The 13,311-nt window shown below is 39.7% G+C and overlaps 1 long non-coding RNA gene across 1 annotated transcript; it reads right to left on the bottom strand.

Annotated features, from left to right (window-relative positions):
- Positions 1-1,503: 1,503 nt before the first annotated feature.
- Positions 1,504-5,940, bottom strand: LOC121198874. Its single transcript, XR_005896377.1, has 3 exons — positions 5,845-5,940; positions 2,406-2,532; positions 1,504-1,631 (listed from the first exon to the last, which is right to left on the bottom strand). It is a non-coding gene; the product is annotated as an uncharacterized LOC121198874 (long non-coding RNA).
- Between the last annotated feature and the right edge of the window lie 7,371 nt (positions 5,941-13,311).

Here is a 13,311-nt window from a genome sequence, read left to right as displayed (position 1 = left end):
CTTTGGACAGAGCTGGTGTAACTGTTTCCCCTTGTTTCCAGTTATTATGCTAAGCTAAGCTAACTGGCTGCTGGCTATATCTTTAAATTTACCATACAAACACGAGAGAAAATAATCAAATAAGCACTCATTTCCTAAAATGCCAAACTATTCCTTTATGTCTCATCAAATCTGCTCTAATCCTTCATCTGAAGTCGAAACAAGGAAACCTTTGAAGTTCTTCATTGTTTTTCTGCAACAATTGCATTTAAGTTTATGAGTTCTCCTAATTGACATTTACAGACGTAACACCCTTCATTTCCTCACTAAAAAAGCATGACAGCCATTAAAACTGAGCCCTGTTCAAAAGACATTTCTCACGTCTTACACAAGCAGCACAGAGATCCGAGGGCAGCGTTCGTTACAAATCCACTACAAAAAGGTCTTTTTATTCATGTTTGTCATGCATTTGGCTGGACAAGTCGTTTTCTCACTGTCAGTGTGTAGTTGAAGATAAGACAGCACTACTCCTCTCAGGACTGCACCTCCATTAGCCTCTTAGTGACCTGGAGTGTCGAGCTGAGCATGACTGGTGTTTCCATTTAGGATTTCAGAGGGTCACACTGTTTCAGCTCGGCCGATCAGCGCTGCTCTCTGAAGACAGCTGTGGGACTTGAGCAGAACTACAGGAAAAATTCACTGATGAATATTTGACCTTACTTGTCATACAAAGGCTCCGTACACGTGATAGCGTTCACAGTTTGACTTGCACCACATTATTCTGTCACATTCACAGTGACACTGAAATTAAACTTTTTATTGGTTGATAGAACCAATCACTGATTATATTGTTTTGGAAATGTTATGTCAGTAGCTACCTTAACCAACAGATTTCCGTGGTAGTTTTTAGGCTCCAACACAGCGGCTGCCTTGTATTACTGTAGTGGCCCTGCAACATGGTGGTTAAGCTCCTCTAAAGGGGCCCTGAGATCAATCTGGTCCCCTGATGAAGTTTTCTCTGGTTTACTATACTTGCTATACTTGATTTAGTCAAGTCGACAGATGCTTAATAGAGAGTTATTGGAGGACAGATCAACACTGACAGTTCCCAGAACAGTTGTTTCTGTCCAGATGGAGGTGAGATGTTTCTCTGGCCCAAATTTCTCAGTTAGAACTAATCAACCTGTCCACTGAAAACATTCCATGTCCGCATACATTTACTTTTGCCTTTTAAGCAAAAGAATATGATTAGCTTTACCTATTCAGACATTTACAATATACAGTTCTCATTGTGTCTGTCATTTAACATGAGGTCCAAAGCCCTACTGCTGTTTCAATGTGCGGAATTTTGCTCCTGTTCACTGCAGCACGCACTCATAGGTGGGTCTTAACATGATATAAGTTGTGTTGGTGGGAATGGCGACAAGAAAATTCTCTGCTGATATGTTGCAGCAACACATGCTCTTTTATTTTGTACATCCCATCTGCAAATTTGTGTGCAGTGCTTTCTCCATGAATGTTGTGTGAACAGTGCAGCATCCTTCTGCCCGCTAAGATGGATTAGTCTGTCAGCACACTGCCAAGCGCACTTCGATGGAAATATATGGCCACCATCTGTTCATGAGAGGTTGCTCCAGCTCTGTGCGCTCCACCTGAGGAGAAGATGTATCTATCAATCAATCAATCTATCTATCTATCTGTTTTTTGCAAGGTGCGTAATTCCAATACAAAAAATGTATGAATTCTATACTAATTTTTCACGTGCCTTTTGGACACTTGATTAAAAAAAAAAAACAAAACCCTGAAATATATTTTCAGTTACATGCACTAATAAGTACCTTATTGATTCAGAGATTTTTTTTTTTACACCTACATGCTGTTATAAATAAAATAAATCAAAGTCTGGACAGTCTTTGTCTGTCCGAACATTGTTTTTCTTTTAATGTCAGGAAAAACTTTGTCAAGCTGACCAAGGTGATGTTGTTCAACACTCTACTCTTTTACCTTTGAATGTTATTTATGAGAGCATGTGAAGATTTATTGGAACAATTTACCTTTACATATTAAGAATTAAGTCCAAAATATACCCCTGTTCATATTTTAAATCAAGTATTATTTGTTATGATTTGTTTCTGGAAAATGTTTTAGCAAAATAAAAAAATACCAATACCAATCTTTTATTTTTTGAAGATATATTGTGGCATGTCACAGTAGAAAAAGCACAGATGTAAATAATAAAATCAGTGATGGTTAATTCCATTTAGCTGCTTCTTTAAGGTTATTAGTTACACCAGTGCTTTTCTTACAATGACCAAATGTGTTCTGTGAAAAAGGACCTTATAAGCAGTAAAAGTGCAGTTTATACACTGTATTCAAAGTGATGAGAAAAATGCTGGTCTGAGGTGCTTTTTTTTGTTGTTGCTAACTTTAGCTGCCTTCAGTATTGATCGGTCAGTAGGTGGGAAAGGGAGGCCCAGCGGAGGATGCAGTGATGTTTCCTTCCAGACGGATGTCTGTCTGCTGCTCGTCAGCATCCATCACACAGCAGACCTGCTGCTGAGGCAAGAAGAAATAACAGAAACAAGAAACAAGAAAGTGCTGGGTAAAGAGCTGCATGACTGAGAATGACCACAATATTCAAAGAAAAGTAAATACAGTGCAGTGTCATCAGTGCATTGTCAGTCATCTTGTTATAAGTTTTACTTTTAATCGCTACTGTGAATTTTTGGGAAATTCTTCAGTTCTGAATGTGGGTTGGCATCATCAGGGTTGGCATACTTTTCAGCTTTTCAATTTCAATTACTTTTCAGTAACTTAACTCTTTTATTCCATAAAATGTTAGTAATTAAGTAGCTTCACTCACTGTTTTTGTCAAGGTGGCATTTTAATTTTCTTTTAAACAAAACAACTTGTATCAAGCCCGCTATCAAACAGCAGTCATACACAGCTAGTGACTAGCAGGTTGACATAGTGGAACATTTAGCTGCTGAAGATCCAGATATTTTTTATAGGAATTGGTTGAGACCAAAACAGGGCTTACAACCATGAGGTGGCTAGAAACATGACTCCAAATGAACGATAATGTTGCTCCATAACTTCTGAATGTTGAACAGGTGACTGCTAGCACCTTAGCAACAACTCTGTGACATATATATCACACCAATAACATATTGGTGTGATAATTGCCACTTGTTGCACTGACCCCATGTGGCCAAAAAATAATTATTGTTGCTTTAATTCCAAATTCCCGGTCTTCTTCTGCAGCCTCAGTGTTAAATGGCAGCGGCAGCTCCTGCCCTCTCCCTCCCTCTCTCTCTTTCTCTCTGTCTCCATGTTGCTGTCATGTTTGGGTCACTCGCAGGTCGACAGCTGGACTTTCAGCACTGTCACTGTGTATTTCTGACGATAACAGAAGGCTGCACGAATAAACACAAACACATGTTACCACCACACGATCAGCACTGGAATGCAAAGGACATCTGCTGTCACTTAGGTGTACCCGAGTATACGAACAGATGCTGCTGAATGCACACACACACATATACGTCTGCTGTCATATGCAGCTAACACAGCTGCCGTGGCTCCTACAGCACCTGTGGCTGGTGTGCTGGCTGTTTTCTGACATCACATCCTGACTGTTTACAGCACAACTGAGCTGTGACAGGACAGATGGAGATGACTCAACCAGCTGAGCCAGTTTGAATTTATTTATGCATTGTCTAATCTATTATATAGCGTTTAGAAATGATTACAGTTATATATACACTGGTTGTAGTATTGGAGTGAGTATTATTGCCTGTGTGAATGAAGCATTTGGAGAGGAAATATCTGGTCAAATAGGGAAGGTAAATATGTGACCAAAGTTCATTAAGTCAATTATCAGTTAGCAGTTATTTATATGACCTAGGTTATTAGTAGGTATAATGTCAAAGGTCAAAGGATAAAAAGGTCAACCTGTCCACATACACACTGTTTATATACTGCCAGCTGGTCACTAGGCTTTTTCAGCGGAGTGCATAATAAAATGTTTTGTGTGTGTGTGTGTTTGTGTTTGTGTGTGTGTGTGTGTGTGTGTGTGTGTGTGTGTGTGTGTGTGTGTGTGTGTGTGTGTGTGTGTGTGTGTGTGTGTGTGTGTGTGTGTGTGTGTGTGTGTGTGTGTGTGTGTTTTGTCTCCTTCATTAGCATACTGAATCTGCCAAGCTGTTACGTAGTTTTCTTGGTTTGTGTCTGTGCCAGAAAAACACTCTCATGAAAACAGGAAAATGAATCACAAAAGCTTATTATCTTATATCATGTGTTTTGAGTGGAACTTTTAACAGAGCCAGAAAAAAAACCCCAATATGACACTGGACATGAGTCAGGCTTTACAATACTGTACAGTTTCATACTGAATGTTTATAGTGAAGAGGAACGTGATGACATTTTTTGCTGTGATCCTGCTGCCACCCATCATCACAGCAACAAGAAGGGACCCAGTAGCTTAACGCTGAACATGAAGATATTACACATCTGCACAAAATGAATGAGTAGAAGCTCCTTTGAAGATTTAAAATATTTATCCTTTGGTTTTCCATGGGTTTGAATGTCAGTGTATACATTTACAGTACCCTTTAGTTCAAAATAAATTAATCATTAAATGTTTTGGGGTAGAGCTCAATAATAGATTGATAGATATGTGATTATGAAGAAAGGATGAAGCGGACCGGAACTTAAGTTTCACTCTCAGTCGGCGACGGACCCGGTACATCGGCGCACAGCTGAGAAAAGAAATCAAGGTGGAAGTTAAGCGAGGGAAAAACACCTGTGTGAATGGCGTCTTGGAGGAGAATGAGTTTTCGGCTCGTGGTTTATCTGAAAAGACGCTACTTGTATGCTTCGCGATAAGCATTAATCTAAGAATTGTCGGTCTTTGATATTTGTTATGTTCATATTAATATTGATTGGTGTCTTTACCGGTAATAATTTGAGTTAATTACGATATGACGGTAAGGTAACGTACATATCACTCGGGTTTACTGTGTAGCACTGTTGAGGTAAATTGCTTTGCATGGGACATGTGAATATTGTGAATATTAATTATTGTGCAAAAACAATGCTGCAGAACCGTTTTTTAAAGTAGATATTATAAGCAATGTTTAGTTTAAGAGCAATAGCAGCAGCAGCAGTACGGAAGAGGATTAGGGCCATATCTAGAAAAAAAGAAAAGAAAGAAAACTAGAATTCTGGCTTAAAGAATTCTACTTTTTTTCTTTCCTTTGTTTTCCTTAAAGGTTATCAACCTGAATAACAGAAAAGTGAGTAACTAATTGAAAATTAAAAGAGAAAATGAAGAGTGACTTGTCATGTGCGTCCTTTTAAGTTAACCAGACCATTTTCAAGTTGGGGCAGGAGCTGGATAAAACCTTTAGCGAGTGGTTGGTTGCTGATCAGTACTAAAGATTTGGAGAATGATACTGTGATTGGTTGAATCACATCATAATTCCATTGATGAATTATAACACTGGTTAGGGTTACTCATATTGACTGCTCTTGGGCATCTTGTCATTTGAACTTCCCACCCATTAGTGTCTGTAGCCCAACTACATTGGTGAATTAATGTGTATATATTAATATTTTTATTTCATATTAACTTATTTTAGCACCCTTTCTGTGACCCTGACTTATAATAAGTAATAGTGTGACACTCACATGGAAGAAAGCCCGTGTAGAACAAAGACTTGCTGCTTTTTCTTTTTTTATGTACCACTTTACCCCATATCAGTCAAATCAGATGAATCTCGGCCAAAGCCCACCAGATCGCTGTCAGTCATCATATTGCTGCTGACACACAGCCCTGGTGAAAGTACCCATTTTTAATCAGATTACCTTGTGGTATCCTGAAGAGCTGCTCATTCTCTTCATTCTCCCCCAGTGAACACTGATGTGTTTGGTATGTTGTTGTAGCAGTAGGAGCTGTAGGAGAGGCTGCAGGCGCTAGAGTCTCACGACCCGCAGACCAAGCCCGCTGACCAGTGTTTATTTCTGCTGGGCCCCACCGTTTATTTTCACGAGGGTATTAATGTGTATTTTGATATGCCTCTTGTGTTATTTTAGATGAGTCACTGGGGAATGCGTGGGTACATGTGAGAACAGTCTGTGCCTGCGCGAGGTCGGCAAGATGCATGCATGATGGAGAGGACTGTGAGTGTGTGTATTTGTTTGCTCAGAAACACACACTGGTATGATAATGAAGGCTTCTGTATCCTGCTGAGCAGAGAAGCTTGTTTCTTTATCTGAAGTCAACAACGCTACGAAGAGATGAGAATAGACTGTGAAAGGGAAAGTCTCTTGTGTACCGAAATTCAAAAATCTGAGCACTGTAAACATTACATAATAGTTCACTTCCAATAATAATTCATGCCTGCAACAAAATAAGCATCATGCTCTGTGTTCATTGTTTTCTGTATTGACTAATCAGAGTGAAACATGGACAGTAGCCTCACTGTCCTCTCTTCATCCCCCAGACTCCAACAATGTCGGGCTGGGGGCGGGGGGTCAGTCGGAGGGCGGGTGCTCGAGCTGGCCTACTGTCAATATCCTGAGTCATTATGCTGCAAAACCCCCAAAACTGAAAGAGATGGAAATGACACAACATTTCCATGTCTCCTGACCACCTGCACTTGTGAGTAAACAAAGTTTTGAAAATGTTGAACTACTCCTTTGAAAGGCTTATCTCTGCCCAGCTGCAGGTGCAGTAACTAATCATTGAATCTATAAGGGAAACAGTGGAACGCAAACACTAAACCTGCATCAACAAAGAAGCTAGAAATGACAAATAATGAAACTAACTTACATTATTTTGTTCCTCTAATCATGAATGCTTAATGTCTGGCCGTGGTTTGATGGGTGAAAAGGCTCTTGTCACCTCAGCTTCGCTTCAGACTGAGAACAAATGCCAGCATGTAATGGAGGGACACCAGAGCTGAGACAGACTGATGGTCTCCATCAGGGACGGCTAGAGGACGTTGCAGTCATTGTGATAATAGGAGAGGTGACTGTAATCTTTTTCGTCCTCTCCTTGTCTTTCTCTGTTACTCCCTTGCCGTTGCAAAGCATGTGCACATGCATTTTTAAATTTGTTGTTTAATTTTGTGTCTTATTTTCAGCTGCAGCTGAAGAGTTAAAAGAAAAAGCCGTTCACTTCTATCCTCTCCCCGTCCTCTACTTCAAGCCATCAGGTGCATCAGGATAGCTCCTCAGCTGACTGGACTCCCGAGCAATGGATTGAAAGGTAACTTGCCAGATATCGATTGCCTGTGAGCCTCTGACCTTAATCGGAGCAAGCTTAGAGTAAAGCTGTTTGTCAAATTCTGCTGCAATATTATCAGTACTGCTGTTCAGCTTTCTGTTGGGTTTTTGTAAAATATTGACTCAGGGTGATTAAGAGAGCAAAGTATCCTGACAAAACATGACGCTGAATGCCCGGGAAGAAGTTGAAATAATGAACTGTAGATAAAATTAGACGGGCCTTGTTGTTGGTTTTGGAAAATAAATTATGTTTATTTATCTAATAAATGTTCTCATCCTTCTCAGATTGTCTGTCATATTCTCTTTTAACAGGCTATTAGGAGAAGGTTTTTTCTCCTTCAGTCTGCTCCTGGCCCATACCCGACAAAACACTCAGTCCACAGTATACCAGCGGGAGATATTTCCCCCTCCCCTCTTATTTTATCTGTCCTTGAAGCAGCAGCACTGCCATCATCTTTGTCCCAAGCCTCCAATTTCATCCTCTAAGGAATTATGTGCTTGTCTGTCACTTACTCAATCTCTTTCTCCTTTATCTCTGAGGGAGACAGGAAGCAAGCAGACAAGCTTAATTCACCGGCCAAATCAGCTGATAGTTTCCAGAAAATTCATCAGCTATGCTGCCATTAATTTGGCCATTTTTATCAGCTAGTTGGCAGTTTTAGAAGAGGAAAATCGACCTAATAATTACTGCATTTTTGGTGTATTGTGTGTCTTTAAAAAAATCTACAAATACCATACGTGTGCCACTGATTTGTGGTGAGTATGGGATTGAGTATATCAGACTGTTAAAAAGAACATTTTGTGGGATGTCCAGTGTGCAGGGTCAGTGGTCTACGATATAAACAAACTACTTCACTGCAACATCTCAAGTCTCAAGTTCAACTCCAGATGGGGATTTCCCTGCATGTCATTCCTCCCTCTCTCCCATAGTTTCTTGTTTCCATCTGCTATGTCTAATAAAGGAAAGCTGCTAAAATAATAAAGAAGTAATTGAACTGAAAAAAGGGGAGAATCACTTCATATGGGGCCTAGTTACAAGTGAACCTAAAGTCTGGGCAACAAAAAACTCATTCAGCAACACTTTCCATTTTTAGCAGCACTTACTAAAATACAGTGTTTGTTAACCTGCTGTGTTTTATGTAGAGTGTTGAAAAATATTGTTCTGTAAAAATGGCTGTTATGCATTTTACTGGGTGAATCTTTTTTATACATTCTGTGTGAGTTTTTGGTGTGTTACAGTAGTTGTAGCTGATGCAGCCTCGAGGATCTAGGCTAAGGCAAAAGTTAGGAGCAGCTACAGATGTTGAACTCTGCCTCTTCCTACACTGACTCAAGTGACATCAATTTGATGTTTAAAATTGGTGGGGTACAACTTTCAATACAGTATGTAGGCTATATGCCTGAGGTGGCATAAAGCCTCATCAGTTTAATGCAGCTCTGGTGTACTATTTCTGAAAATATAAAAGGTATACTTATTGAGGACTGAGTATGCTTTCCGAGTATTTTTAGAGAATTTACTGTGATTTCTGGCTGGCTGCCTGTCACTTGCGGTCAAGAGTTTGGCTGCTGACTGATTGTAATTTCCTTCCTTGTGCTTAAGGTTGAGTGAAGGTCAATGAGGAACACTGCCTTTTTTTGTTTGTCCTCTCCTGTCTCATTTCGGCACTGCTGACAGACCTTACACTGCACTTTTTTGTGTGTTTATTAGATTTGCAGGTCAAGTGAAGGAGCAGCTTTTGGAAATTGTTTAATTAACTTTTATCAGTGAATCAATACACCTGTATCAATACATTTGTCTCCCTTTCTCCTTTTGAAGAGTTATAGTCACTACTTTACTTCTACTTACATTGTTATTTCCTGCAAGTCATAGCCCCTCTTTTTTTCTACTTTAGCTACCCTATTTTTACACACATCTGTGGTGTCTCTTTTGCTGTGTGTATGTGTGTGTCCATGCGTTTGTAGAGCAGGTTGTGGCTGAGCAGTGGGAGCAGTTAATGAGCAGAGTAAATGTAGATACACTCAGACACCTCCACAGTTTCTGCCACATCAGCCTTTGGTGCCTGAATGCTAATTGTCACAGAGTAAAACTGTTTGTTCTTGTTTCTGTTTTTTGACATGCTAATGGCATAGCTGGAGGTTGGTTTGTCTACCAACTTTGGTCCAGACTGAAATATTTCGGCATCTATTGAATGGATTGCCATTAAATTTTGTACAGATATTCACAGTTCCCAGAGGATGAATCCTAATGACTCTGGTTTTCAAATGTAAAGACAGCTATTGGATGGCTTGCCATGAGACCTTTCCTGTATCTCTATCATCAGGTCAAAATTTAAGAAAGTAGAAATCCAGAAAGCAGTTAAAACTTCCCATTATGTGTTGATAAATAAAATGAATCCTCTGCTTCGCCTCTTGTTGTGCAGCTTCCCTTTTCTCAGTGTCCCACTTTATCACACAAGTGATTGGGGAGGTTCTACATTAAGTCAAACTAATTGATTTTGCTTAAAATCCACTCAGTGCATTGGCTCACGAGGCTGCCTTTTTTCTGAGTGCGACCTCAGAGCTCCTGCTTCCGAAAATGAGCATGAAATGAGATGACTAATCCACTTCAATTAGTCATTTCAACAAAATAAAAAATATACTTGCCAACATCTTTTTTTTTTTTTTTTTTTGGTGATGACTTTCACTGAAGGGTGTTAAAAGCATGGATGTTGGGTAATTGCTCTGTTTTGTAACTCAACGAATTTAAATGCACTTAACAAGTATAATATTCTGTGATGACATAATTATATGGCACAGATCATTGCCTGTGACAGTGTGACATTGGACGTTACACCATTTATTTGTAATGTATAAAGGTAATTTGACACATTTTTCTGCACTTGCTGATTGTCCCCTTCCTTTAAAGCATACCTTTTCAGTTTGATATCTCTTCTGTATTTTAGTTGTCACTCACAAGCTGCTGCAGTGTACATTACTGTGCACTCCTTTCTCTCCTTCTGACAGGTTGGATTTTAGCGTGACATTGTGTGAAAAACGATGGCTCCTTTACCTCAGAAAACCTACACAGCTGGGTCTGAGGTCCCCGTGCATCCGCCGTGCATGTAGGTTTTCTGCAGAGAAAGTGTTTTATGGGTGTTGTCTGTTTGTGACAGCTCTTCGTGGCAGTTTTTTTTTCTTCCATATTTCCCCAAGAGCTCCTTCAACTGCTCTCAGCTGTCAGCGTCCTACTTCACACACTTCCTCCGCTAGATTCATCACTCCAACTATTTTCAACTCATCTGCCATAAATCCCCACTGAAGGTTTGTCAGTGTATGTTTCTGTCCTTTTTTTATGCATACAGGAACATAATGTCCTCATGAAAGTGAATCTTTTATCAATATCACACAACTGAATGCCATTTTCAGCCTTTGTCCTGACTCATGTCAGTATGTAGAAGCCAGTGGGAGCACACACCAATGTTCTCTCAGTGTTATCCATACTTCTGTCTAAATTGTTCAGAGACACTCAGAACATGAGCAGACAGGGCCTTTCTATCTTCACCAGACGATAAGAATCAACTGATCTGGGATCAGTTGTTCACCTTAGCAAGGCATGCTGGCTCAAAGCTAGCTGGCAGACACAGGCTAACTCAGAAACGGACTGTGAGAGGACAAAATATTTGTCCCTTGAAGTGATGTGCAGTATTTTCGGGGCTCATGGTGTATCTAAAATCAGTTGTTTGGTGCCCCCTGCTGCTTGAAGAAGCCCACAACTTAACACAGCTGGTGTTTTCTGTGGGATCATACTGGTCTTTGTATCATCCTGCCAATCAACTGGGATAGTTCAGAGAAATTGGTTTGATAAACAGTGTGTCTGTCTCTTCAGAAATAAAGCTTCTGCTACTACTAATAGCTTTGTATTTTACAGGATGTTGGATGAAGACAACTGTTCCCTGGTTGTATCAAAGCCAAGTTTCCCTATTCGACTTGTGTAAGTTAGATGCAGGACCATCAATGGCTTCCAAACTAACTCACCAAATCACTCATATACACACATCTTAGACTTAGATTTAAAGAAACCACAGAGAAACTTTCTTTTTTCAGCAGATTAATGTGAAAACAACCTTCTAGTGTCTTAATCTGCGCAGACAACTCAAATGTCTAACACCCTCTAGCAAAGGCATATTGTCTGATTTAATGCCTTAAATTGTCACTTGCATATTTCCCAAATTTTTTATGTCTCCTTGTAGCTTTGATCTCTGCTGCAGCTCAGGTCGCCCAGTGCGCTTTATCAGGACTTCAGGGAGTTGCCCATCCTATTTCCAGTCCTCGCAGTGATGTTCTTCTCAGGCGGAGGGCCTGGCAAGGTCGTAGACAAGGTAGGCCTGCCTTAACCACAGCACTCCTTCCCCTTACTGCTGCAGCAGGTCAGACAAGGTGACGGCTCCCTGCTGAAAGTGATTCATGGGTGTTCGAGGCAGCATTTAATGAGAGAGTAACTCAACCCTTTTATCACACCGAGTGCTGAAACAACAAATGAGCAGCAGAGGAAAGACAGCAATGTGTTTGGGACTGATCTGGTTAGTGTGTTCACTTTACAACAGTGACTGAATGTGTTTGTTGGGAATATGTACCGGTCTCCTCTTTCCTTCTGACAGCTTTAGTTACAAGTTACTTTATATATTAAGATTTTTTACATACAAAACATATGAAGAAATGATAATACAAAAGTAAAATAAAAGACTAAACAGTATATAGGATTGAGCTGATACTCAATCCTATATATCAGTCTATCATCCTATATACCTATATATCCTTTTTTATTTAATTTGAGGTTTGAATTGCTGGTCAGACAGAACAAGTATTATAATGGTGTCCCATTGGCCTGTGGGCAATTGTGATGGGCAGTTCTAATTGTTTTCTAATTTTACAAACCAAACCAAATCTTTCAAGAAAACAATTGCTCACCAAAAATCACTTAGTTAAAAAAATGATTGAAAATTGAAAGGTTACATCTACTTTTGTCAAATACATGAGTGGAGTAATAAGCAGTGTAAAATAAGTGTAAAAGTACAAAATTGGAAATGGAAATACTAAAGTACAAGTGCCTCAAATAACTACTGCTTGAAATGATACACATCTATACGTGTCTCTTCTCATACTTTGCCCTATCCTGTATTGAGTTTGGGTGGAGCCACAGTATGCAGACAGAAACTCGTTGCCTTACAACACCTTAAAGGGATTTGATGTCAGTTTGCTGTTCCTCATCACAGATTACAGTTCACACAGTTCCATGCCAGTTAGCCAAAGATTAATTTTTAATTCTCAGACTGATTTGTTTCAATGAATGGTCACACAAGGTAAGATTATCCATTAATTCACAAGAAGAAAGCCAAAAAATGGAGATGAGACATTTCTGCTTTTTTCCTGTGTTCCCAGGAGTATTTTTTTTAAAGTCTACTGTGATATTCACTCTGTGGCACAAACGCTGGATTCCTGCATACTGCAGTTTGCATAAGAGAATCACAAACACATTAAGTTAGGGTTAGGCTAACCCTAACCCTGATGACACAACATTGTTCACCTTAGTCAGTGTAATCAAGAGTCTGAATCTGATTTCTGAATGCGAACTAACATTTTTGCTTTTATTTGATAACCAGTGGAGAGGAACAGGAGGGATGACATGCAGCAAAGGACATGGGCCGGACTTGAAGCCAGGCTACTGTGGTAAGGACTCAGCCTCACTGTCATGTGCCCAACCAACATTTTATGGAAATTAGCTTTGGTTAAATAAAAACCATGGTGTCAGCCATCATTACAAATCTGTCTCGCTTTTGTTACACTTTAATTTTTTTCAGAACACTGTGAACGCTCAGTGAATGGATTTCCCTCTGAGACAGCAGGTTTAACCCAAATGATGGTAAATATAAACTGGGGTTTGAATCAAATCAGCACATCATGTACTCCTGTTAAAAAAGGAAAGTACATTTATAAAAAAAAAAGGGCAGTTATATTGCTGTTTATTTCCAAATTGCCTTTATACTCAAGAGCTCATTTAGCAGCTGC

The sequence above is a fragment of the Toxotes jaculatrix genome, chromosome 18, assembly GCF_017976425.1.
Source record: "Toxotes jaculatrix isolate fToxJac2 chromosome 18, fToxJac2.pri, whole genome shotgun sequence".
NCBI lineage: Eukaryota > Metazoa > Chordata > Actinopteri > Toxotidae > Toxotes > Toxotes jaculatrix.
Note: the sequence above shows the minus strand (reverse complement) of the source record. Positions and strands in the feature narration are given on the sequence as shown.